General features: G+C 40.7%; 1 pseudogene; it reads left to right on the top strand.

The window, feature by feature from the left end:
- Nucleotides 1–685: 685 nt before the first annotated feature.
- Nucleotides 686–1,949, top strand: LOC147899561 (wall-associated receptor kinase-like 14 pseudogene; annotated as a pseudogene).
- Nucleotides 1,950–22,830: the final 20,881 nt, after the last annotated feature.

The raw sequence follows: 22,830 nt of genomic DNA, 5'->3' as shown, positions 1-22,830 counted from the left end.
AAGTGCAGCGGCTCGAGTAGCCTACGCAGTGGCCCTAGCTATTCATTTTCTTGTCAGGCAGGTTGCTCTGAAGATATTTGCCTCAGCGATGTCTTTTACGCTAATACACCGATCGCGAGCTCCCCCTGTTGCTTCTCTTCGCTTCCAGCAGGATTAACACAAATATATCTAGAAGCGGCTGCAGCAGGGGATTCGGAAGGATGCGGAGTGGCCACGATATACGATCCATATAGCACGGATTTTGCAAGTAATTCATATGTTCTGGACATCATCTGGGGCATCGTGTTTGAAAGTACATCTCATAAGTGCTCGACTCTAAAGAACACATACTGTGCCAAACATGCCGACTGCACAGAAATTCAAGGTTTCCACATGTATACCTGCGTTTGCTCTACAGGATACGACGGAGATGGATTTACCAACGGAATTGGGTGTACCGCGATGAATATAACCTTGGTTGTTTTAGCATGTGATTTCCCATCCTTCTTTTGTGGATCTGTTGCTGGGCATGTCTTTCCAAGAAGCTTTTCCTGGCACACATCTCTGACATTTTGTTTTCACCTTCTCAGTTGCGCTCCTGTGGATCGGGCCAGCCGTCTTCGTGGCGATCGTGTTCTTGTTGCTTTTATGCTTGCTCAACTCTCGAGCGGCGAGACGTAGGAGGCGAAGGTACTTCAGATTGCACGGTGGTCACAGATTGCAAGAGCTTCTACCGGGCATCAAAGGGCAAGTAACGCCCAAACTCTTCGGAGAACGTGAACTAGAAAAGGCTTCTCAAAAGTTTTCGGAGACAATGAAACTGGGAAGTGGTGGCTATGGTACCGTGTACAAGGGAATCCTCACGGATGGCTTAGTTGTGGCAATCAAGAAATCTAACCGTTCGCAGCAACCTGCGGAAGCCGATCAATTCATCAACGAAATCATTCTCTGTTCCAACATCAGACATCGAAACATTGTTCAGCTGCTCGGTTGCTGTCTCGAGGCACCAGTCCCCCTCCTCATCTATGAGTACATTCCGAATGGAACGCTATCGGATCATCTACGAGGCAAATTCGGTAACAACCTGAGCTGGGAAACCCGCTTACGAATCGCACGTCAAACTGCAGATGCCTTAGCGTATCTACATTCTGCTGCGTCTCCACCGATCATCCACAGAGATATAAAATCTTCTAATATCCTCCTGGACCACGACTTCACCCCAAAAATTGCCGATTTCGGTGCGTCAAGACTAAGGGCACCGGATGAGACCCACGTCTTCACGGCAGTGTTGGGCACGTTTGGGTACTTGGATCCTGAATACTTTGAGACTTTCCGCCTCAGTGACAAGAGCGATGTCTACAGCTTCGGCATGGTGCTACTCGAGCTAATAACTTCTTTGTCGCCTGTGGCACTGGGCAGCAATCAATCTTTACTCTGCAAAGAAAAGGTAAGGACAGGAGAGTTCTCTGAACTCATAGACGCTCATCTCACAGCTTCCATGACTACAGAAGAAACGAGCGCCGTTGATCATGTGGCCGAGATGGCCCTCAGCTGCTTATCAATCCAAGGCCATAGCAGGCCTTCTATGAGAGAGATTGCTGATGAACTGTATCGTATCCAATTACGTAGCTCAATCTGCATACAGCATGCAAACTCCAACTGCTATGGTGCAGCAAGTCCAGAAGAAAATGAGGGACCTTCACTATTTGTTGCACATGGAATATTGACCACAGAACCAGCCTCCGAGAATGAAGGGGTGATTTGTATGGAAGAAGATGTGGGAGAACTCAGCATGGTAATGCCACTACTGTAGGAGCTATGATTGTGGATTAGTTTGGTGATATTTCGAACTTATTGTTTAGGAGAGTGAGGGGAGTGTGGCACCTGGATTGTGCAGTACATTAGGATGAACCTGGAAGAGGCTATATGTAAGAGTGTTGCTAGTTGTTTTGCAATACACGAGGTTGTTCTTTGGCATGCCAAAGGCAAAAGCCTAAGCCATTCTTTCTCACTTTCACTACTTATCGGGAATGTGCTATGGCCTTCTACGCTCTTTAAAGACTCCTAGCATGTTGGGATAGTCTTGGCATAGTGGGGTGCAATTTTTTATAATTGTTAAAACATTATCTTATTGTTAGTTTATCATTGTATGGATGTGGAGCATTATGGCAGAGTTAGGGGGGAGGGGGTATTAGACTATACCTAAAATGATTGTATAGATGAGGGAGGACGTGGGGGGTTACATTGATGTAGGGGGAAAATAGTCCACGTGTAGAGGGAGGATAAGGGAACGAGGGATTTTTTAGGGTTATCATTAGGATAACCCTCCCCCTCCCTAGGGTTTTTATTGCAAGGACATGGCCTCCTCACTCCTTCCTGTCATGGCAATGGCCTCCTCCTTCACTGCTTGCCATCCTCCTTCCTCCGTGACTCCTCCGCTTGTCGTGCTCCCTCCTTGTGCTACCCTTTGGCTGTGCCTACGTTTTTCTCTCTCGAGCTGCCTTTGCAGGAGTTTGCCTCCCTCAAGCTGCCTCTATGGAAGTTTGCATCTGTGCAACTAGAGGGAGTGAGTCATGCAGCTATGCGAGTGGGTGAAGTCAATACTGCCTCTACAGAAGAAGCGTAGTATTCTGTGCTTGCATTCATTTGGCGTTGACCCTTTGGGCTATTCATGTGTCAGTGAGCTTTGACTTCGTGCATTCGTTCTCAATCTCCTCCTTTGCGCGTTCGTTCATCTTTTTCATCGAGGGTCGATGGGCATTGTGATTGGTGTCCTGCTCTTGCTAACAGAGGAGGGAGAGAGAGTGAGAGATACGAGAGAGAGACATGCACACACGTGCACACACACACACACACACACACACAGAGATAGAGAGAGACAGAGAGACAGAGAGGAGGGAGAGAGAGCGAGAGATAAGAGAGAGAGACATATATATATATATAGAGAGAGAGAGAGAGAGAGAGAGAGACGGAGATAAGACACACACACACACACACAGAGTTAGGAGAGCAAGAGAGTAAGAGAGAGAGAGAGACAAGGGGGGGGGAGATGTGTGGGTTAAAGGTCACTGTGCCTTTACCTCGGTTATGTACAATACCCAAACACATATATAAATAAATGAAAAAGAAGATTAGGGTGTTCTGCACCCACCAAAACTTGTGTGGCTCTCTGTTTCTCTCTCTCCCTCTTCCGTTCTTGCTTCCGTTGAGAGCACTCTCAACTGGTATCAGAGCTCGGGTGATCTAGCTAAGGAAGGAGAAGCTCTATGGGAAGCTTTGTGGGTGACCTTACTTGCATCCGAGTGTGCAGAGACCTTGGAGGAACCTTTGGAAAAGTCACTTTGGTTTTGTGAAGTGGTTTTGAGAGCCTGTTAAGTATTTTCAAAGAAAAAGTCGTTTTTTAAGCTTTTCCATGTTCTGTTCGACGACAGAGACTCCGTATTGACTTGTAGAGGCAACTATTGCTTGCTTTTGGTGTCCATTTCACTTCAGGATCTTGGAAACACCTTTATTCTTGAATCTGGGATCATTTCATTGGATTTCTGACTCACTGTGTCAGTTTCTACGTTTTTCTGCTCGGGTGTTGGAACTCAAGTTTGGAGTAACCATTTGCAGATCTGTCAGTTCCGGTGGACTCAGGAGGTCCTAAAACTTCTATGTTGCTCATCATTCGCACTCCGGTGGAGTTTACAAACAGTTCTATTTCCAAAAATGTTTTTTAGTCTATGTGTTGGACCCAGTGACTGGGACCACGGTTTCCAAAACCGTTTGTCCCATTGCGTTTTGGGCACCTAAAAACCCCTACCTATTAGTTCTTGCACGATTCGGTGGAGTATTTTCAGAGTTATAGATCTCTATGTATTGGATTTCGTCTCTCTGTTATGCATTTTTCATTCTAAGGTTTTGAAATCTTAGATTTATGCCACATGGCAATGGATAAGTATTGACTCCCATTTCTCACTCATCGGTTGGGATTTTGGAGTTCGTGTAGAACAGAGATATTTGCTGATTTTCTTGCTGAGTCCGATTATGCAATGGCACCCATGTTTTGAGGCATCTCAGGTTCTATTTTCAGTAGCGGTCATTGCCGTAGGACCATGATTTCTTGAGCATACCTTATGCAGATCACTCTAGTTGCAGTTTGAGCCGTGTGCACTCATTTGTGGTGTGCATTGGTTGCAGTGGATGATTTATAGGCCATTTGGATGCATTGCGATCCTTATTGGATGCGCTGATAGGCCTAGATTGCCTTGTGGGATGCTATTTTTTATGGACGCTTTGCACATGGATGCTATGTTATGCTGAGGGATAGCTTTGACACATTGCAAGTGATGCACTTATAGTGTTATGCTCTCTTGGATGAGATATTGGTAATGCATATGCCCATGGATGGTGTTTATGCTTGAGCCATTTGGCACTTATTAGCATTTTGGATTGCCATTGCAGTTGGCATTTTCTTTTGGGCCAGATTTGCTCATATGGATGCATAGTATATGCACATGAGTCAGATGTATCTTTTGATGCTTTGAGCTTTAATTTTTGGTGATATTTCACTCTATTGTGGCATACACATTTGGGTGCACCTGGTATTTGGTGTGATTCCCTCTTGCAGGCACTAGCATTTGGGATTTTGCTTCATTTGCATCATGGAAACCAATATACAAAAATACCAGCTTCTCAATGATTCAACATAAAAGCATGTAATGTGTATATATGTACATTACACAAAGGGATATCATGAACGGATTTGAAATTGGGATCAACCTCATCTCTATTAGGTGCCTTCCTCCACCATTTGGGATCCATGACAATCCTTGCAGTAAAGGAATGGAGATTTTGAATTACCTCCTTTGCTTATGTTGAACATACACTTGAGGGTCTTGAGGTCGCCTGCCATATTCCAATCAAACTGGAAATCACCTTTGCTGCCAACATGCAGATACCCTCCTTGAACTTTATATTAAATAATTGCTGGTATTTTTATGTGTTGGAATACCCAATGAAGAGTTTGGTGGTCCTCTATCTTAACCTGCCATTGAAAATACAATTAAAGATTCAAACATTGATAAATACATTATACTTGTTAAAAACTCCAATTTCAATCCAATTGTGTGCTTAGCTCAAATGTGCCTAGCCACCAAATGTGTTTTTCTGATTGCACACTGAAGTGTTTTGAGTCTGCTGTTGTAATTGAGGGATCAAGATCTCAATTCATAAGAGTGATGGTCACTCGTTCAATCTTTTTTTCCTTGAAAATTTCACACTCGTCTAGCTTTATAAAAAATTTCAAATATTTGGCTAAAATAAAGGCCGTTCTCTCTTAACATCATCTTCTCGCAATTTCTCAAGGTCCTTTATCAATTGGTAGGTTCGATGTCTGAAAAGGAGTTTTTCAACATTAAAAAGTTTGATGGGACAAAATTTTCTTTGTGGAAAGAACAGATAAGGGATGTGCTTGTTCAAAAGAAGTAGATTAAAGCCTTGGCAGGTATTGAAGCTAAGCCTGTAGATATGTTTGAGGATGATTGGAATGAGTTGGATGCATTAGCAAAGTCTACTATTAGACTTCATCTTGCGGAGTCAGTTTATTTCACAGTAGTAAATGAGCAGATTATGGAAGATTTATGGAAGAAATTGTGTGCCACTTATGAGAAGGAAACTGCCTCTAATAAAGTTTACCTCATGAAGAGGTTGTTTGAGCTGCAGATGAAGGAAGGGGCCTCCATTGCTTCTCACTTAAATGAATTCAATATTATTTTCAGCCAGCTTCAGGCTCAGAAGATGAATTTTGATGCGGAGACTAAGGCAATATTTCTCTTATGTTCATTGCCATCCTTATGGGATACCTTCCGTACAGCTGTGAGTAACTCTGCACCTAGTGGAGTACTGAAATTGATGATGTTGTGGGTAGCTTGTTGGTCAAGGAGATTAGACGGAAGTCTATGGACGGCAACAAGTAGGATGCAACCTTAAATGTGCAAAGGGGCGGATCACAGTTCAGGGGGAAGTCCCAAGAAAGAGGAAAGTCTCGTAGCAAATCCAGGGCACGGAACATTGAGTGTTACCACTGTGGCAAGAAGGGCCATATGAAAAAGGATTGCTACAAGCTGAAAAGAGAGCGAAAGGATAAGAAAAAGAATGCAAATTGGGATGCAAATTAGTTGGAAGAGAGTCCAAGGGAGGACAAAGGAAAAGTGAAGATCGAGGAGATCAATTCAGTCACACATGATAGTGACAATGACATTCACTTCATGTCTAGTTTATCTGCAGAGTTGCTTACCACTTCAGATGATGCATATTCCCAAGATTGGATTTTGGATTCTGGTGCTTCATTCCATGTTACTCCCCATAGGGAATGGTTCTCCACTTATGACAGTGGAAAGACAGGTTGTGTGCATATTGGAAATGACTATGCATGTGACATAGTGGGAGTAGGTGACATAAAGTTTTCTTTTGGAAATGGGTCCTCATTTATTTTGAAAAATGTGAGACATGTGCCTAAGCTGACCAAGAGTCTCATTTCAACGGGTCAGCTAGATGATGCTGGTTTTCAGACCAACTTTGGTTTTGGAAGTTGGAAAAATTTAGAAGGGCTCTATGCTTTTGGCCAGGGGTGCCAAGTGTGGGACTTTGTATCCCTTACATGTATCAGGGGTGTTTGATCATGTTGTTGCAGTAACCGAGCAGCCAAGTACTTCTTTGAGGCATTGCAGGTTGGGGCATATGAGCCAGAATGGAATGAAACTCTTATGCCGCTTGGGTTATGTACCGCATTTGAGTTTCTCTGATTTTGAATTTTGTGGGCACTGTCTCTATGGGAAGCAAACTAAACCAGCCCATAAAAGAAGGGGAAAGAAAGAGTTTGAAAAGCTTGATTTGGTGCATTCAAACGTATTTGGTCCCATGCCTACATGGTCATAGGCGGGGCTAAATACTATGTGACATTCAACACCTATTTCATTAATTTTGGACTAGTGCACTGTCCAAATTCGTTTTGTGAGATAATTTTGGATAAAGCATTTCAAAAAAAGAGGCTCTTATAAAACAAAACTTTGAGTCAAAAAGTAAGATTTTAAAAAAGCAAATTAGAAAAAATGACGTGTCATGTTATTAAAACTAGAGTACATTAAAAAAAGAGGACTTCATGTTGTTAAAAGAGACAAAAAGTAAGATTTCAAAAAATCAAATTAGAAAAAAAACTAGAGTACATTTAAAAAAAAGCATGACACATTTGTACAAGTAGATCATATAACTCAAAGCCATATGGTGTTAAAAAACACCTTCCATTAGCTCAGCCTAGAAGATGTCATCTTTGTCTCTCTTGTCTATTATAACTTTACATTAGAGAACTAAAAAGTCTTTGTGGAACTGTAGTTTCATTTCTTGTCTATTACAGTTACTTTAGAAAACACATAAGTCTATGGAATTAAATTTCACAGTTTCTTTAAATTTCTATGGAATTAAATTTCCATCACTTGACTATTAAGTCATTAGAGAGAGCATATGTCCTCGAAAGTGCCTACTATGGCATTGGCTTCATGAAAACAAGCAGACTTTAAACTTGCAGGCCATGCGTAATCAGGGCTAGCATCGCAAATCTTCTCATAGACTGTCCTCACAACTTGTTTCGAATCTTCCGCCGACTTGTAAGCATTCAACAACTCTTCTTTTCTCTCTTGGCTTTCCTCATCTTCACCATTTTTTTCAATACAGCTTCTAGCCACCGCCATATCCTGTATGTGATTAAAAGAAGCGAAAAAGAAAGCTAAGGATATTCACCTCTTTTGCTGAGTTCAAATCAAGCAGCCATGTGTGTAACATATCCTCCTCGAATGATTTTCCCTTCATTGGTCCATACAAAAGAGATCTAAGATAGAATTTGAGTTCAGTAAATGAAGTTGGGTAGTAACTAGTCATTGTCTTAGAGGGAAAGTGGGAGAAGGAGAGTGAGGGAGCAATAGCGAGGGATGCACAGTGAGCTGCCCCTCCTTCAAGAGTGATAGAAAGTGAGGGAAGACGTAAAGTGAAATAAGGACTAGGATGTAAGAAATAAGAGAGTGTTTGTGGAAGGACTACAATGGAAGATTACAAGTGCACTAAGGCACGATGTGTTCACTATGATAAGGATAAGGGTTGGAATAAAGTGAGAGAAGCATTGGAAATGCTCTACTTTAAGTGAGTGGAGACTGTCCAACTGAATAAAATTTTGCAGAGCATTGGGAATGCTGTACTTTAAGTGAGTGGAGCATTGGGAATTGATATTTTGCCATGAAATATATTACAAATATTACATCATCACATATTCATATCAAAATTCTCATCACAAAAGGTTATATTTCCTAATAATCACATCATCACACATTCATATCATAAAATTGTGTGCATGAAATAAATATATAAATATCATACTTAAGTAATAAGTCAGAAATTGGTGTATAATCAACAAAAACTACATCATGATTCATACATTGCAACAAATAAATGTCAACCATAATATTCATGGAGTAAACAACATCATGAGAATATGCTCCTCATGCATATATACAAACACAACATCATACATGCATCGCAACTCTTCTGATGCTTCTAGTGGAGACTGTGGCAACTCTTCTGATGCTTTCAATGGAGGCTGTGGTGCTCTAGATGTACAGTCAGTCTCTACTTCTTCTGTAGTATGTAGTGCTTTCAGAGTAGACTCAGTATCCTCTTCCTTAAATGCAAGTGGAGGCTGTGGCAACTCTTCTGATGCTTCCAGTGGAGGCTGTGTGCTGTAGGTGTACATTGAGTCTCTACTTCTTCTGTAGTGTGCAGTGCTTTCACAGTAGACTCAGTCTCCTCTTCCTTAAACGCGATCTCTGATATTGCTTCAGTTGCACATTGTATTCTAATGGTAGCAATTAGGTCTCAAATGATTTTAGCCCTAAACAATTGTATATGCTCCTCTGAATATTTGAGCTCCAAAGAGTCTTCCGATGAGATCTGTGGCTTAAGTGAGAAAATTTCTTTGAAAATCAACATGCAGTTGTAGGCAACTCTCCACCCACAACTATGCCCATCTTCCTGCTCTACTACTGAACGCTTTTGGAAGTCTACCGAGTCTTTGTACTGTCCTATTTCTCTGATAGCAGATACCAACTTCTCAATCGACCTGCTCATCATGACATATTAAAAAAACTTAGTGTGTCTATTACACAAGGTACATAATATAGAAGTAACAATAGATTAATAGAATACTTACGTTTGCACTGAGCCATGAAAGCCTACAATCGAGTTAACAAACCAACAAGAGTTGTCTTCAAGGTCCCAAACCACCAGACTCCAATGTTCCCTACATGAATAATTAAGAATCATTATTATTTAACACAACGTTGCTAGTATAAGATGAAAATAAAGGTTGCCATGATACTTACATCTCGTGATATGCCATAAAGCGCATGCCATGTAAATGTAAAGGCTGTAACCATTTACAAACATCGGCTATTGTCTTTCTACTATCGCTAAGTATAGGAGAAAGGAGGGAATCCAACATATACACACGGTTTTGTACGGCTCTACCAAATCATGAGATAACTATACTGCACCAACAAATAAATGAATATTAGCTTATTAGATTTAATCAAAATATTGAATTATCAAGCAGAGAAAAAGTTTGTATCAAACCTAAGAATGGCCATCATAACGTTGTTATTGACCTCATTTGAAGCTCTAGAGAGGATTGAAATCTCCTCTCCCCCGATTTCAAGATACTAAGGTCTATGTTGAATCATAACCCTAACATTAAAAGAGCTTCCCAATTCTTCCAATGAAGCCATGTTTGTAGAGTTGAGGTCTTCTATCCCCTTTGACTCTTTGACGGCATTCATTTCGCACTCCTCTGAGCCATTATCTATTTTCCTTGTGGGAGGGTCCATAATGTCACCCTTAATGTGGTACATGTTATAAATGCATAGAGATGCAAATCCGTATATGTTGACAGTGTGGTGTCATTTTGTATCTCAGAAATTTGACCAAGTACCAAAAAGCAATTGTAGCCCACCCTCCATCCACAATTATAGATGTGGCTATTCTCTTGATGTGATACCTGACATGTTATATAATCTATTTGTTGTACCAAGTCACATTGCCGCATTATTGTGTCGATAGCACGTACTAACTTTCGAGCTGATCTGCACATCAAAACATATAACAACAGTGAATATGTGCATTGCATATCAATCTACATGTCAAGAAGTGATAACAAGTGTAGTCTATACTTACTCTAACACAGTGCCATGGACGGATGTCATTGAGTTGGCAAAGAAGCACTTCTTCGCAAAGATGTCCACGACTACCAGACTCCAATGTGAGCTGCATTATCAATAAAGAATAATTACTATGTTTGAGACAATTCTAGCAATGCAATAGAAAAAACAAGTAGGGTTTGATGCTTACTTCTCATAATATGCTGTAAAAATAACTCATGCGTCATTCATAGGAACGTGCTTCAACCACTTGCAAACACCCTCTATGGTTTCTTCTTTGTTGCTAAGCACTTCGGAAATACGAGGATCGAGCATATATGAAACGCTTTGTATATTTTGCGAAAATCTTGCTATAACATTACTATATTTAAAAAAAAAGTATTAGTTTCTTAGGTTTAATCAAAATAAGCAAAGTAAAAAGCCAAGGAAAAGGCTACATCAAACCTGAGGATGGTTGTAATGACTTTGACATTAACCTCTTTCTTAGGATTCAAGAGGATTGAAATCTCTTCTTCACCAAATTCAAAAAAATGAGGTTGTTGTCGAATTAACAACATAGCGGTGAATGAACTTCCAATCTGCTCCAATAGATTCATATTTTCATGACTCATCTTATTGAGAGAGTAGTCTACATCGTATTCTTCTTCACTTGCTATGTCTTCTATGTACATCCTCCTTCTGCTATAAAAATATAAAAATGTTATGCGATGTACACATCCCAAATAAAGGCTTAAACAAACAGATAAGGTTTCATACATGCTTTCATTAGAGTGAGTATCTCCTCCTCTTGGAGGAAAAATTTAAAAAGTTATGAGATTTACACATCCTAAATAAAAATAAAGGTTTAAATAATCATAGAAGTATAAAGATAGCATGCTTTCATTAGACTCAGTCTCTTCTCCTCTTGGAGGAAAATATAAAAAAGTTATGAGATTTACACATCCCAATTAAAGGCTTGAACAAGCATACAAGTATAAAGATAAGGTTTTATACATGCTGCAATGTAGTCATATTTTCAGGTTGTTTCCCAATGGTAGTAATTAAATGCTGAATCCTCTCAGCCCGAAATGCTAGTAGATCGGCTTCTATATATGATTTCATTTTGACTGGTAACTCCAAATTAAAAATCTCTCTAAGAAACAACATGCAATTATAGGCAACTCTCCACCCACAGCTGTGCCCATCTTTTTGCTCCGCTGGCAGACGTCTTTTGAATTCTACTTGATCTTGTTGCTCCGTGGTTGTTCTGACAGTAGATACTAGCCGATATGCAGCACTGTCCATCATGACATATTAAATATATTAATATGTCATGATCATAAGATACAAAATAAGAAAGTATCAAAAATATTAAGAGAATAATTACCTTGGGGAGTTGGCATGATAGCCTTCCATTGAATTCACAAACCACAAACGGTTGAGTTCAAGGTCCTAGACGATCAGACTCCAATGTGAGCTACACGACCAGAATAAAAATGATTATTGTATTACACAAACTTGCCAAAGAAATAGTAAAAATAAGGTTAGAGTTGATACTTACGCCTCATGATAAGGCATTAAGATGACTCGCACCCCATCTAAATTCAAATGGCTTAACCAGGTACAAACATCTTCTATAGTCTTTTGAGGAGAGCTAAGAATAGAAGAAAGGAGAGCATCGAGCATGTAGACACGATGCTGCACTGCACTAGGAAGCTGAGAAATAACTACACTGCACCAAGAAAGAAACAAATGTTAGCTCATAGAATTGAATTGCATTCTGCACTAGGAAATTGATATATAACTACATTGTGAATAAATAAACAAATGTTAGCTCATTGAAGTAGCAACAAATAAACAAACGTTACGTGAGAATGGCCAAGATAACATTGTTATTAACCTCTTTTAAAGGATTGGAGAGGATTGAACCTCCTCTCTACCAAAGCTCAAATACTGAGGTTCTCGTTTCAAAACGATCCTAACTTCAAATGAGCTCTCCATTTCATCCAATGCAGCTAAATTTGCAGAATGGGTCTCTGTCATATCTTGTATTCTATGTTTGGGGTCATTCTACTTTTCCATGGTGTCTTTAAAGCTCTTGTGCTCATGGGATTCTTCAATCAAATTTAGAGGTGGCTGCATTGTTGAAGTAGAAGGGAGTGCCTCCATATTGATTTCATCCATTTCTTCTCCCTCTATTGCCTGTAAACAAATATGAGAGATTAGATTCATTATCTTTAAATTTAAATCTTATTTAAAAATTGTATTTAGTTGAGAAATAGAGAGTTCATACCGCTAAGTATTGTTGTAGTGGCCTTTTTTCATAACCCTGCGAGCTATAATTATCAAAGAAGGCATCATCATGTTTGTCTTCATCCACCAACCTCTCTCTGAACGGGTCATGTAAGTCCATCTTTTCATCATCATCAACTGGGACATTATGATCTTCAAGGTAATCATCCATGTCATTAGTGTCCTTATGGTCTATCTCTTTTTCATAGCCTATGGTTAGATCTGCTTGAAGCTGAAAATAAGCCATGAAATGCTTATTTTCAATAATATTTGTGGAGTTGCCTTTTCAGAGGAGATCCTCAAATAAATATCCCATCCTGCACAAGGTGATCTCCCAACCTGCCGGTAGCAAATTCTCCATCATGGTAAGCAAGAGACTCCCACTTTTTGCAGGACTTCCATAGTTGTTTTTTTGATAATGTATGGACCTGGGAATATCTCGCTCTTCTAGCATCAATCTCAAATTATTTGAATTCCCTCTTATGTTATTTTGTAAGGAGTGATCAGGGTTGGGACTCCGCATACACAAAAAGAATGATTCAAGAGATTGAATCGCTATGCCACATTCTCTCTTGCCTCTCTTTGCTGCATAAACACCACAATAGATCTTCAAATCTGATGAATATGCTCGCTCTAGAGTAACCTGCATGGCTTCTTTGCCTTTTTTATCAATAAAAATGACAATGTTGCAAATTGCCACTTTGCTAATGGTGGTATATACTATTCTATCAATGAAGTTATGGATATCATCGCTAGAAACTTCATTGATAAAGAATAGTTGTGGCTTATCCCATGCTAACTCATTCTTGAAGAAGTCATCTTCTGAGACTCCCCTAAAGTTCACAAGCTTTCCAGACTCTGCCGTAACCTCTACATTGAATTGAAAGCTTTGGTGCATATCTGTCGGCATCCTTATCTCGCTGATTAATCTTTCCACATATGCAACCACCTGTTGTGGGATTTCTTTTCTCATATAAAAGGTTACTATTTCTGACCCATCTTCATCCTTTTTAATCCACCTGTTTGCCCTTGGGTGTTGACAAAGAAGCTATATGCTTCACCACATTATAGTCAATGTTACAATGAGTAAGTGGAATTTGTTTCTCTGACAGCAAATACGTAATGGCACTATGCACTACATCACGCCTCACCTGTACATTGATGCATTCTTCCATGCAGTGGTCTTTGTCTTTTTTTCCAAAAAACCATTCTTTCTTTAAAATTTTTTGTGCTGCCATGGATGCATACTTGTCAGATAAGTACTTTATAGGCCTCCACATCCTTGCCGTCAACTCCTTCTTATCCATTACCTTTGACAAAGGAGCTTCATAGGTCAACTGTCCACGCTCACAAGCAATGCACGTTTCGAGCATCTCATTGAACACTTCAACAGGACGAAATATGATAGAAGTGTAGTCGGCATATCTGTCCCTCACCACCTTGAGGCTTGTCATACTTTCTTCTCACTCTTGAGTTCCCCTAGGCACAACTGCACTCAAAGAAGTATAGAAGTTCGTGAGTGTGTCGGCGTCTGCTTTTGTGACCTTTCGCTTCAAATCAGAATTTGGAGAACCAAATGTTGTCCATATAACCCTTGCCTTCTGTAAGACCTCTGATGTTGAGGATATCTTACGCTTTCCATGGACATAATGATTAAGTCTTTCGGACTCAATCAAATACTTGATCTCATGCTTGAATATACAGATTGTTGCAGGATAATAATGGAATGAACTTATCTTTGCAAATTGTTCTGGAGTGAGTCTTTTGACCTCCTTTGCTTCCTTTGCGATCTGATTACAAGCATAAGCCCAATGTTGACCATCAATGGGCTGGAATCTGCAATGAAGGAGGAATTCCTTCTTTGCTTCCTTTAGCATATTCTTACCTTGTGCCTCTTCGCCTTGTTCATGTGGAATATTTTTAAGAGTGTCTTTAAAGAATCGACTGAAGGTTTCCTCGAAATGTGTAGGCCCTGTAAATGTTATTTGATCCAGAAAACTATTTTTTATTGGACAAAACATTATTGGGTGCAAGACCACATTGCTTGCCACAGGTTTCTTACCATCTCTCAAAGCCTTGTATATTTGCATTGCATAGGATATATCAAGGCTTCGGCTATTAGTAAAGAGAGTTGTAGCTTCCACATCTTTGGCATTCACAAACCATGTCCTTTGACCCCAGATATATCCCACATCATCATCTATAACTGCTTCATTAAGATGCAGATTAAGATTTTTGATTGATGTGAGTTTATCCTGATCATCTTCAGCCTCGGGTTCTGAGTCTTCTTCATCTTTCTCTTCTTTTAACCATTTTTCATCCACATTATCTCTCTCTACAGTGGGACGATGTCTTTTTTTACTACTTGGAACCGTGGCTCTTGCAGTACTAGTCTTTTGCATTTCACGTCGTGGTTTGCTAGCAAGAGCTTCTAGCATAACTGCAGTGGATCGACCTTGATCTTCTTCAATTTTTTTTAATTCCCATGCACTCAAGGCTTGTGTTTCATCATCCTTAGTTACATCCACCATTTCTTGCTCTAGAAGTTTGCGCTCATGTTCTACACGTTTGTGACAGTGTGCCTGTTCTTCTTGTCCCTGCATCGAAGTCTGAGTTTTTTTATCTCCTTCATGTGAAGATCCTTGAATATGAGGAGCATATTGTGCATCCTGAAAGTACTCAAACATTATCTTTGCATGCATCCTTTTTGCCACCACACTAGGAAATTGCTCCCAAGTATATGAAAGAGTCTCCAATGCACTTTGCAACTCTGGAAACTTTGATGGTTGAGGAGGAGGCATCACAAAGGTCTTTGAGTCTCTCCTTGACACAACAATATGAATACCGCCAACTTCAAGATCTGAAATCTTTGTAAAAATATCCACAAAGGTCTCTTTTGGCTCTATCATTATGCCTACCACAAGGCTTGAAGTCAATCTTTTTTGAAGAAAGTAGCATCCCATGGATCTTCAACACCATTGAACTCCATTTTTTACATAAGTAGAAAGAGTCTCTTTTCCTTTTGATGAAGAAACCAAGCTCTTCTTCACATGTGATATCGAGTCCACCTACCAAAGCCATTGGGGCTATATTCTTTTCCTTTGAAATTCAAAGTGACATCAGAAACCCATTCTCTGATCTCAGAGTCATGTAGGATAGCCATCACATTAGTTGATTGCTCCATAATCCTACAAGAAAAGATAATGAAGAATTTAGATACATACAAGTAAAGTACAATATACAACCCTTGATACAATAAATGTGGGAAATAGCCCAAAAGGCTTTACAAGGCTTCATATGGCAATAAATGTGGGAAATAGCCTAGAAGACTTTACAAGGCTTAAATATTTGTACAAATATAAAAAAATTAGCCAATAAAGCTTTACAGTAATATAAAATGTCATCTAGTGATAAAGCTTCAATCTTCGTGAAGACATGTAATCTGTCCATCCATTGATTTGCCCTCTAGTCATAAAGCTTCAATCTTCGTGATGACATGTAATATGTCCATCCATTGATATCTGTGCATTGATACCCAACTGATGCAATCTACCCACTAAAAACTATTCCATTGATATCCACTTATGCAGCCCACATGATATCCACTTATGCATCCCACTGATACTCGTTAAATAGTGAATGGTCAGGATGGTCAAGTTTATTACAAGGCGCTTCATATGACAATAAATGTAAAAAATAGCATAGAAGGCTTTACAAGGTTTTTTATGACAATAAAGGAGCTTAAATATTTATACAAATGCAATAAAAATAACCAATAATCATCAAGCTCCAATATGTCCCATGACATGTAATCTGTCCACTGATATCTGCTCATGCAATATGCCCACTGATAAACTTCTTGGTAAATGGTAAAAGGTCTTATTTAATAGCATGTTATGAGTGTTAAACCGCATGTGAGCGAAGGGACTGACAACGATTAGGAACTAGTTAGAAAAATTTGAGCATGGCTTCGATTGGCAACTTGGAGAATTGTCTCTCCTCTAAGGCAATCTAATCTATGCTAAACTAAGCTAAACCAACCATCGAAGCGAAGAAAAGCAATAAATAATTTCTTTTTCTGTGTTCATTTTAATGTGCTGGGGTTTAAGAGGCTTAAATATGCAAAAGAAGGGGTTTTGATGTAGAGGCTAAACCTGCATGTGAGATAAATGAAGAACAAGTATCTAAAGAAAAGTTAACATTTTTCAATTTAAAAGATGAATATATATATAAATATTATCTCACCTTCAAAACAAACCATAAATTCACATTTTATAATTTTTTAAAAGTATAATATAAAACATGTAAATATATAAAACTCTCTTTACTTTCTCTCTCTCTCTCTCTCTTGACTCCTAAATCAACCTGTAGCCATAGTCAAGACACCTCATTCTCTCTCTTAATCTCTCTCTCTCTCTCTCTCTCTCTGACAACTCTTATGTGTTTCCCTCTCTATCCTCATCCCACTCATTCTCTCTCTTAGTTTATCTCAACTCTCTCTTTCTCTCCCTCCCATGGCGGCTAAGATTTTTCATTCTCTCTCTTTATCTCTCTCTCTCTCCCTAGGATTTGTACTTATTTCTCTCTCTCTCTCTCCATCTCTCTCCTCTCTCTCTCTCTCTCCTCTTCTCTCTCTCTCTCTCTCTTACCCTCTCTACCTCCCTGCCTCTATCCTCTTGGCCGCTAGGATTTGTCATTCTTTCCCTCTCTATGTCTCTCTCTCTCTCTCTGAATTCTCTCTCTTAATCTCTCTCAGCCTTCCTCCCTCCCTCCCTCCCTCCCTCCCTTGGCAGCCACGGCCGCGAGAACTCTCTCTCTCTCTCTCTCTCTCTCTCTCTCTCTCTCTCTCTACCTCCCTCTCTTGGCGGCCACAATCGCTAGAAGTTTCATTCTCTCTCCCTCTCTCTTTATCTCTCTCTCCCTAAGTCTCCCTCCTCTCTTCTCTCTCTCTCTCTCTCTCTCTCTCTCTCTCTCTCTCTCCCTCTCTCCCTCTCTCTCTTTCTCTCTCCCTAACTCTCCCTCCTCTCTTCTCTCTCTCTCTCTCTCTCTCTCTCTCTCCCTCTCTCCCTCTCTCTCTTTCTCTCTCCCTAACTCTCCCTCCTCTCTTCTCTCTCTCTCTCTCCCTCTCCCTCCCTACTCTCTCCCTCCCTCTAGCACAGAAGTTTCATTCCTCCCTCTCTCTCCCTCTCTCTCTTTCTCTCTCCCTCTCTCTCTCTCTCTCTCTTTCTCTCTCTCTCTCTCTCTCTCTCTCTCTCTCTCTCTCTCTCTCTCTCTCTCTCTCTCTCTCCCTAAGTCTCCCTCTTCTCTTCTTTCTCGCTCTCTCTCCCTCTCCCTCCCTCTCTTTCTTTCCCTCCCTACTCTTCTAGCAAAGAAGTTTCATTCCCTCTCTCTCCCTCTCTCTCTTTCTCTCTCTTTCTCTCTCTCTCTCTCCCTCTCTCTCTTTCTCTCTCCCTAAGCCTCCCTCTTCTCTTCTCTGTCTCTCTCTCCCTCTCCCTCCCTCTCTTTCTTTCCCTCCCTACTCTTCTCTCTCATTGCTGCGAGGAGACTCGCTTCTCTCTCTCCCTCTCTCAGCTCTCTCTTTCTTTCCCTCCCTACTCTTCTCTCTCATTTAAGGAGCCCCTTTTCTCTCTCTTTATCTCTTGTCTCTCTCCCTCTCTCTTTCTCTCCCTCCTACTCTTCTCTCTCATTTCTCATTCTCTCTCTCCCTCTCTCTCTTTCTCTCCCTCCCTACTCTTCTCTCTCATTTCTCATTCTCTCTCTCCCTTTGGTAGCCACGTCTCAGCTCTCTCTTTCTTTCCCTCCTACTCTTCTCTCTCATTTAAGGAGCCCCTCTTCTCTCTCTTAATCTCTTGTCTCTCTCCCTCCCTACTCTTCTCTCTCATTTCTCATTATCTCTCTCCCTTTGGCGGCCACGGCCCCAAAGAGCCCCTCTTCTCTCTCTTAATTTCTCTCTTTCCCTCTCTCCTCTCGCCACGTTTCATTCTGATAAACATCTCTCTCTCTCCCTCTCTCTCCCTCCCTCAAGCAGCCACGGCCGCCAGGAGACCCTCTTCTCTCTCTTAATCTCTCTCCCTCTCTCTCCTCTCTCTTTCTTTCCCTCCCTAGTCTTCTCTCTCATTTAAGGAGCCCCTCTTCTCTCTGTGAATCTCTCTCTCTCTCTCTCTCTCCCTCTCTCCTCTCTCTCTTTCTCTCCCTCCCTACTCCTCTCATTTCTCATTCTCTCTCATTTCTATTCTCTCTCTCCCTTTGGCGGCCATAAGTACTTGGTCAAATAACACACCTAATGGCATGTTTTTTTGCGGATGTCCATATATCACTAGGGAAAAAATGGTGTATAATGCCTGATCGACCATGCAAAGCATATCCGATGGTGACAATACTTTGCACACACCTCAACGTAGTTGAAAGGGACTTGCGTGCAAAGTGGAGCCTCCATCCGATAAGTACTTATTTGAATAACACACCTACGGTCGTGTTTTTATATGGTTGTGCATGACACAAAGGCAAAAACGGTGTTTTATGCTTGATCGACAATGCAAAGCATATCCAATGGGCACACTACTTTGCACACAACTTAAACTAGGTGGAATTGACTTACATGCAAAGTGCCATTCCCATCGCATAAGTACTTGATCGGATAACACACCTAGCAGCGTGTTTCTTTACGGATGTGCATGACACTAAGGTAAAAATGGTAATTAATGCTCGATCGACCATGCAAAGCATATCTGATGGGCACAATACTTTTCCTACACCTTAACCTAGGTGGTATTGAAATGTTCTCAAAGAGGGACGCCCATCCGATAAGTACTTGGTCAGATAACATACCTAAGGGCATGTTTTTTTGCGGATGTGCATATCACTACGGGAAAAACGTTGTATAATGCATAATCGACCATGCAGAGCATATCCGATGGTAACAATACTTTGCACGCATCTCAAGCTAGTTGAAACAGACTTGGGTGCAAACTGGAGCCCCCATCCGATAAGTACTTGTTTGATTAACACACTTAGGACCGTGTTTTCTCGTGGTTGTGCATGACACTAAGGCAAAAATGGTGTTTTATGCTTGATCGACAATGCAAAGCATATCCGATGGGCACAATACTTTGCACACACCTTCAACTAGGTTGGATTGACTTACATGCAATGTGGCACTCCCATCCCATAAGTGCTTGATCGGATAACATACCTAGCAGCATGTTTTTTTACGGATGTGCATGTCACTAGAGCAAAAATAGTATTTATTGCTCGATCGATCATCCAAACGATATCCGATGGGCACAACACTTTTCGTATGCCTCAACCTAGTTAGTATTGAAATGTTCTCAAAGAGGCACACCCATCCCATAAGTGCTTGATCGGATAACATACCTAGCAGCGTGTTTTTTTACGGATGTACATGACACTAGAGCAAAAATAGTATTTATTGCTCGATCGATCATGAAAAGGATATCTGATGGGCACAACACTTTTTGTACACCTCAACCTAAATGGTATTAAAATGTTCTCAAAGAGTCACACCCATCCGATAAGTACATGGTCAGATAACACACCTAAGGGCGTGTTTTTTTGCGGATGTGCATATCACTAGGGGAAAAATGGTGTATAAGGCGTGATCGACCATGCAAAGCATATCTGATGGTGACAATACTTTGCACGCACCTCAACCTAGTTGAAATGGACTTGTGTGAAAAGTGGAGCCCCCATCCGATAAGTACTTGTTTGAATAACACACCTAGGACCGTGTTTTTTCATGGTTGTGCATGACACTAAGGCAAAAACGGTGTTTTATGCTTGATCGACAATGCAAAGCATATCCGATGGGCACAATACTTTGCACGCAGCTTCAACTATTTGTAATTGACTTACATGCAAAGTGGCATGCCCATCCCATAAGTGCTTGATCGGATAACATACCTAGCAGCGTGTTTTTTTATGGATATGCATGACACCAGAGCAAAAATAGTATTTAATGCTCGATCGACCATGCAAAGGATATCCGATGGGCACAACACTTTTTGTAGTTGAAACGGACTTGCGTGCAAAGTGGATCCCCCATCCGATAAGTACTTGTTTAATTAACACACTTAGGACTGTGTTTTTTCATGGTTGTGCATGACACTAAGGCAAAAACGGTGTTTTATGCTTGATCGACAATGCAAAGCATATCCGATGGGCACAATACTTTGCACACACCTTCAACTAGGTGGAATTCACTTACATGCAAAGTGGTACACCCATCCCATAAGTGCTTGATTTGATAACATACCTAGCAGCGTGTTTTTTTACGAATGTGCATGACACTAGAGAAAAAATAGTATTTTTTGCTCGATCGATAATGCAAAGGATATCCGATGGGCACAACACTTTTCGTACGCCTCAACCTAGGTGGTATTGGAATGTTCTCAATGAGGCACACCCATCTGATAAGTACTTGGTCAGATAACACACCTAAGGGCGTGTTTTTTTGCGGATGTGCATATCACTCGAGAAAAAATGGTGTATAATGCGTGATCGACCATGCAAATCATATCCGATGGTGACAATACTTTGCATGCACCTCAACATAGTTGAAACGGACTTGTGTGCAAAGTGGAGCCCCCATCCGATAAGTACTTATTTGAATAACACACCTACGGCCGTGTTTTTATATGGTTGTGCATGACACAAGGCAAAAACAGCGTTTTATGCTTGATCGACAATGCAAAGCATATCCGTTGGGCACAATACTTTGCAAACACCTTCAACTAGGTGGAATTGACTTACATGCAAAGTGGCATTCCCATCGCGTAAGTACTTGATCGGATAACACACCTAGCAGCGTGTTTTTTTACGGATGTGCATGACACTAAGGCAAAAATGGTATTTAATTCTCGATCGACCATGCAAAGCATATCTGATGGGCACAATACTTTTCTTACACCTTAACCTAGGTGGTATTGAAATGTTATCAAAGAGGCACACCCATCTGATAAGTACTTGGTCAGATAACATACCTAAGGGCATGTTTTTTTGCGGATGTGCATATCACTACGGGAAAAACGTTGTATAATGCATAATCGACCATGCAGAGCATATCCGATGGTGACAATACTTTGCAAACATCTCAACCTAGTCTAAACGGACTTGTGTGCAAACTGGAGTCCCCATCTGATAAGTACTTGTTTGAATAACACACCTAGGACCGTGTTTTTTCATGGTTGTGCATGACACTAAGGCAAAAACGGTGTTTTATGCTTGATCGACAATGCAAAGCATATCCGATGGGCACAATACTTTGCACACACCTTCAACTAGGTGGAATTGACTTACATGCAAAGTGGCACGCCCATCCCATAAGTGCTTGATCAGATAACATACCTAGCAATGTGTTTTTTTATGGATGTGCATGACACTAGAGCAAAAATAGTATTTAATGCTCGATCGACCATGCAAAGGATATCCGATGGGCACAACACTTTTTGTACACCTCAACCTAGGTGGTATTAAATGTTCTCAATGAGGCACACCCATCCGATAAGTACTTGGTCAAATAACACACCTAATGGCGTGTTTTTTTGCGGATGTCCATATCACTAGAGAAAAAATGGTGTATAATGCATGATCGACGATGCAAAGCATATCCGATGGTGACAATACTTTGCACGCACCTCAATGTAGTTGAAACGGACTTGCGTGCAAAGTGGAGCCCCCATCCAATAAGTACTTATTTGAATAACACACCTATGGCCGTGTTTTTATATGGTTGTACATGACACAAAGGCAAAAACGGTGTTTTGTGCTTGATCGACAATGCAAATCATATCCGATGGGCAAAATACTTTGCACACACCTTAAATTAGGTGGAATTGACTTACATGCAAAGTGGCATTCCCATCACATAAGTGCTTGATCGGATAACATACCTAGCAGCGTGTTTTTTTACGGATGTGCATGACACTAAGGCAAAAATGGTATTTCTTGCTCGATCGACCATGCAAAGCATATCCGATGGGCACAATACTTTTCCTATACCTTAACCTAGGTGGTATTGAAATGTTCTCAAAGAGGCACACCCATCCGATAAGTACTTGGTCAGATAACATACCTAAGGGCATGTTTTTTTGCGGATGTGCATATCACTACGGGAAAAACGTTGTATAATGCGTAATCGACCATGCAGAGCATATCCGATGGTGACAATACTTTGCATGCATCTCAAGCTAGTTTAAGCGGACTTGCGTGCAAACTGGAGCCCCCGTCGAATAAGTACTTGTTTGATTAACACACTTAGAACCGTGTTTTTTCATGGTTGTGCATGACACTAAGGCAAAAACGGTGTTTTATGCTTGATCGA

The sequence above is a fragment of the Dipteris shenzhenensis genome, chromosome 8, assembly GCF_047967505.1.
Source record: "Dipteris shenzhenensis isolate YYH24624 ecotype China chromosome 8, Dip_SZ_1.0, whole genome shotgun sequence".
In the NCBI taxonomy this organism is placed as follows: domain Eukaryota; kingdom Viridiplantae; phylum Streptophyta; class Polypodiopsida; order Gleicheniales; family Dipteridaceae; genus Dipteris; species Dipteris shenzhenensis.
The sequence above is the reverse complement of the archived record's forward strand: the minus strand, read 5'-3'. Positions and strand labels throughout refer to the sequence as shown.